Raw genomic sequence first — 6000 nt, forward strand, 5'->3', positions numbered from 1 at the left:
CTCACGAAAGCTTATGCTCAAATAAATTGGTTAGTCTCTAAGGTGCCACAAGTCCTCCTTTTCTTTTTGCGAATACAGACTAATACGGCTGCTACTCTGAAACCTCTCTAAAAACTGATTCACGTTAGTCCAAATGGATTTGTTTTATCTTGCAAAGATTTCTGACCAGTGCTTGACTCTGACAACAGACTCTAAGACAAATGCTTGCCAGGTGACAGAGTTTAGTCCAGGTGGAGAAAAAATGACCCCTACTCTACCCCATCAACCAATACCTCCCACAACAAAGACACTGTCGGCAGTATGTTCCCCTTTTAATGATCTTCGTTTGCTACTTCCACTTCCCTCCCCACCTGGGAACTGTCTGTTGTTAGTTCTTCAGGGTCTTGGCACGGTCGAGGCAAGCCAGTCCTGAAATGAGTCAGTGTGTTTAGAAGGTCTCAGTTGGATTGAGCTAACACTTTCTGACCTTCTGAAAGCTTGTCCAGTCTGGGGGTTTTCTTTGTATCACCTGCAAAATTTGAAACCTCATTGCTCACTCCTCTTTCCAGATTCTTGATAAATATTTTAAATAACACTGATCCCAGCATAGGTCCTTGTGGCACCCTGTCATTAAACCTTTGTCAAGTTCAACATTTAACATTTATTCCCACTGTTTTTCTTAGACAGTTTCTAATCCACAGCAAAACTCTACCTTCCGCCTGACTAGTTTCCTAATAGCTTTTCGTGAAGGACTTTTTTAGAAAAAGCTTTTTGGAATTGCCAAATTAATTATACCAATTATTTTGCTGATCTGCTCAGAGAATTCTAGCATATTGGGGAGGTCTGATTTTTTTCACTATCCACACTGGTTTGTCCCTATCACATCATGCTCATCTCACTGTTTTAGAACTCTGTCTTTAAACATCATTTCTAACAACTTTCCTGGCATTTAATTAAGGTCTTGCAGATCCATAATTCCCCAGATCACCCCCTAGAAATTTTTCAAGGACATATACAACTTTCATTCATTTAGCAATGATAATCCACACATTACCGCTGTTATTGGGTTCTGGGTGTTAGTATTTATCTTTCCCCCTCTGGGAGGAGATGTTAGAGAATGCTCTGAAAGAAGACTCCATGGTTTGTGCATCTAGTAGCAGTTGGAGAGCATGGGGCCTCGTTCATAGATTCCTGGATTTCAAGGCCAAAAGGGACCATTATGATCATCTAGTCTGACCTCCTCAGAACTTCCCAATATAATTCCTAGAGCAGCTCTTTTGGAAAACATCCAATATTGATTTTAAAATTGCCAGTGATGGAGGATCAACCATGACCCTGGGTAAATTGTTGCAATGGGTTAATCACCCTCACTGTTAACCATTTACTCCTTATTTCCAGTCTGAATTTATCTAGCTTCAAATTCTCGCCATTGGCTAGTGTTATACCTTACTCTGATAGACAGAAGAACCCATTATCAAATATGTCTTTCCCATATAGGTACTATAATCAAATGACCCCTAACCTTCTCTTTGCTAAGCTAAATAGATTGAGCTCCTTGAGTCTATCACTATAAAGGCAGGTTTTCTAATCCTTTAATAATTCTCAGGCATCTCCTCAGAACCCTTTCTAATTTATCAACATCCTTCTTGAGCTGTGGGCATCAGAACTGGACACAATATTCCAGCAGCAGTCACTCCACTGCTAAATACAGACACAAAACCTTCTGATTCCTACTCCAGATCCCCCTGTTTATGCATCCAAGGATTGCATTAGCCCTTTCGGAACAATGTCATATTCAGAGCTCATGATCAGCTGATTATCCACCACAATCCCCAAATCTTTTTCAGAATCACTGCCTCCTAGCATAGAGTCCCCCATCAGTAAATATGACCTCCATTCTTTGTTCCTAGATGTACACATTTACATTTAACCATATTAAAACACACATTGTTTGCTTGAGCCCAGTTTACCAAGTGACCTAGATCGCTCTGTAGCACCAACCTGTCCTCTTCATTATTTACCGCTCCCAAAATTTGTGTGTCATCTGTTATCAGGGATGATTTTATGATTTCTTCTAGCTTGTTTAAAAAAATATTAAATGGTCTGTGTTTGAAAGTTATATCAATATAAGTATGTCAGTTAGGGGGTGTGATGGGGTGTCTGCCCCACACTGGCAGAAAATGGGGTTAAAAGCGGCCCTAGGGGGGCTGCGCAGGAGGCAGCCAATCGGGGCCGGGCTGGCCCATATAAGAAGAGCTGCAGAACAGAGCAGGCTCAGTCACTCCATGGAGCTTGAGGCGGGAGGTGGACTGGCCACTTTGCAGGCAGAGGGCAGCAAGCCCCCTCGGCAGAGCAGTGCTGCAGGCAGAGACCCAGGGAGCTAAAGGCAGCTCCTGGCAGGCTGCAGGAATCTGCAGACTGAAGCCCTGACACAAGGGCAAAAAGAGTGATGGAGCCACGTAGGAAGTGGCTGGACAGTAAACTGCAGGTTCCTCTGGAATTGGGGCGGGGGGCATAGGGTGTAGCACAGACATAGGGCGGTGTAACTAAAGAGGATGCTGTGGTCCTAGGAGTGATGTGGGTCCAGGAACCGAGATGACAGCGAGTGAGACACCACCAGAAGAGGGTGCAGTGCTAATTCCCCGGACAGCCAGCAGGAGGCACCGCAGTGGTGAGTCACACCCTGTCACCAGGGGTATAATTTTTATTGTAACCAATTTATTTATACCAGTACAAGCCCTTCTGTGGGTGCAGTTATGCCAGTATACAGGTGCATTATATACCAATAAAGTTGCCCATGTGTAAAGCACCTTTATACTGGTACAATTGCAACCACACCTGAGAGGTTGTACTGCTTGAACTATACCGGTATAGTTAAAGCTGTACAACTCTCTAGTGTAGACAAGGCCTAGATCACAATGTTTAATGACATTTCAGGACCTGCCTCATGTTGAATCCTATTGAATAAAATGACAAATTATGGAAGGGCAGACCTCCAAGCAAGATGGGACCTTCCACAGTGACCTTTCAAACTTTACCCTTTCCCATAGACAGTCTAGACCTAATCCAAAGCCAATGGGAATCTTTCCATTGGTGTCAGTGGGTTTTGGTTAAGGCTCTTAGTAACCGTGCTGGATATATTTGCTGAAGATTAATTTTCACCACATTGGAAAATCAGCAAATGTTAATTTACAGCAATTATTTATAACAAGAGGCAAGCAGCGTTGCTTGCTCACAGAGGACATCCAGAGTGTGAATATAATTTAACAGAATATATGGCCAGGCTCTTGAGCTGAAGTGCCGATGCTAAAACCAACAGTGTTGCAGCATGTTCTGGAATCTCGCTATATAACATAGGACATCGCTTTCAGCTGAACAGTTCCTGTTCAGAGCAGGATCCGGGTTTTATGTGGAATTAGAGGCAAGAGCTAATCCAGTTTCCTTTAGGGAGGGGCACCCACCCCATGCATGAGTATTCCAAAGGGACCTAGCTACTGAGCCAAAAGTGTAATAGGGGGAGAGCACCCAACCAAGAGCTACAGGGGCCCTTGGGGAAGGGAGGTAGTTTGGTTGAGGGTGTGAACTGGTGGCATGGGCCATCTGGAAAAGCATGGCTTGGGGCTATTGCTTCTGTTGCCCCTGCCTAGATCCAATCCTGTTGCAAATAACCATTGTAATATTTTTTAGGGCTGTCAAACTATTAAAAAGATCATCACCATTAATTGTAAGATTAAAAAAACCTCACAATTAATCACAGTTTTAATCACACTGTTAATAACAGAATTGAAATTTATTATAAATATTTTTGGATGTTTTTCTACATTTTCAAATATATTGATTTCAATTACAATGCAGAATACAAAGTGTACAGTGTTTACTTTATATGATTATTTTCATTACACATATTTGCACTGGAAAACACAAACAAAAGAAATTGTATTTTTCAGTTCACCTCATACAAGTCCACTTAGTCCGACTTCTTATTCAGCCAATCGCTAAAACAAACAAGTTTGTTTACATTTATGGGAGATAATGCTACCTGAAAGTGAGAACAGACATTCACATGGCACTGTTGTAGCTGGCATTGCAAGGTATTTACCTGCCAGATATGCTAAACATTCGTATGCTCCTTCATACTTCAACTTATTGATATTTGATGGCTCACATCAGTCAGTGGACCAAAGCCTTTAGACTGTTTAGGCTTTAGACAGTATTGATGAGTTTCCAACTTTAAAAGATAAGCAACATTATGTTCAAATGTTGCACTTAGGCTTTGGACAGCTTTTCACCTCAAATCCACTGGAAAACACTGGGGGAAAAGAGTCGTATCCTTGACACAGTCTTCCATTATTTTGTATGCCAGTGCTACAAGTCTTCCCTGGAAGTATCTGATAGTCCACCCTTCCCTGATCCCTGGGGGAAGATGGAAGCTGGCACAGCAGCCTCAAGGCTGGTGGTGTTGGCTGGAGTACAGTAATGGCTCAGAATGCCCCCTCTGTTTGGAGTGGTGTGGACGTGAGTGGGCGGACCAAAACTAGGTACTTTGGCTTTACACTATCTGGGGATTTCCCTGCATAGTAGGAATTCCCAGTGCCTCCATTTAAGGCAGCTGTAAATCTCCTTTGTGCTTCTGGAGTTGTTCAAAGTGAATTTAGCTTGGGTCAGAATTTGGTCCACGATGCTCATTGTATTTCAACCCTTTAATGGAATTAAGGATTATCTAAGTATGCAGAAAGAGAAAGGAGTAAAGAAAATGTCCCATGTTGTACAGGGGGTCAGACTAGAATATCATAATGATGTCTTCTGCCTTTAAAATCTACAAATTTTTGAAAAGAGAAGAGGAGAAATAAAGCGTGGTATTTGTTCATTTTTCCTCTCTCTCCTTCTTAGTGGAAAGGTAGCGAGAAGGGGAGTTGGTGTGCTGGGTTTTCTTTATCTGCTTTTATGATCATTCTTCATTTTTGGACATAGTTCACAGGCACGTTAAAACTTCTAAATAAAAGTATGGAAAGGAGAGGAAGAAGAAATATGGAGCTGAAAGGGAGTTGACATTTGCCAGAGGGATAAGTAATAAATCAGTAGGGAAATGACTTTTCTTTGCAAGTCTATAAGGAAAATCTATTAACAAGGTTGACTGAATGGATACAGTATTGTGTGCCAATTCAAAGGGTTAATGTGTTTGAATTTATTTCCTTTCACTTAACTAGAATCTTGACATATCTAGTTAAATATCAATGTACCCTATTAGCTTTATTTACAGCAGCATCAACCTGTCTGGCACTAGGGAGCAATAAGCAATCACCTCTACGTCCTTTCCAAAATGGGTTTAATTCAAGTAGTGTTCTCCTAGAAAATAATTGTTTCTGCCATTCCCATTTTTTATGCATAGCTCTACTTCTAGGGATGATTTGTCAAGTATCATCTTCCACTAGTTGAAAGATCCTCCATATTTAATGACTGGTGACTCCATGTGCTGTGCTTTCTAATGTACTCATACAATAGTAATACTTAACATTACAAAGGAGTCTTCCATCTAAGAATCTTCAAGCAACTCACATACAATGTTGCAGAGGTTCTTTTGCTTTCTGGTATATTTGTGGGTATAGCAGAGAGACACTTTGCTATAGGTTAACAATCACAATAGGGGTGACCTTTAAAAGCAATTCCTTTGGTCAACCTTGAAGACATTTCATTGAGGAATCCATACATCTCTATCCCACCTTACTTTTCATCTTCTAAGGGTTATTTGGAATGTTCATGGCAACCTATTCATCAGTAAGAGAAGGGGAAAAAAAAGGTCTATCATCTATGTTGAGCAAAGTGTCTTGTCAAAGTCCATTACCTCCAATTTATCTGCTGAAAGTGGGAGAGTTCCGCTTTCTCCAGCTGGAACGCATATAGTTCACCTGGGATGGAAGGCAGAAATTATGGAACCAACCTTTTCTTCCATCCGCCATTACACTCTGAATTGTGAGAAGGTCACCTGAGATGAAGTATAGCGTACATATGTCAGAGCTTGAT

This window comes from Chelonia mydas, chromosome 8 (assembly GCF_015237465.2).
Source record: "Chelonia mydas isolate rCheMyd1 chromosome 8, rCheMyd1.pri.v2, whole genome shotgun sequence".
Taxonomy (NCBI): domain Eukaryota; kingdom Metazoa; phylum Chordata; order Testudines; family Cheloniidae; genus Chelonia; species Chelonia mydas.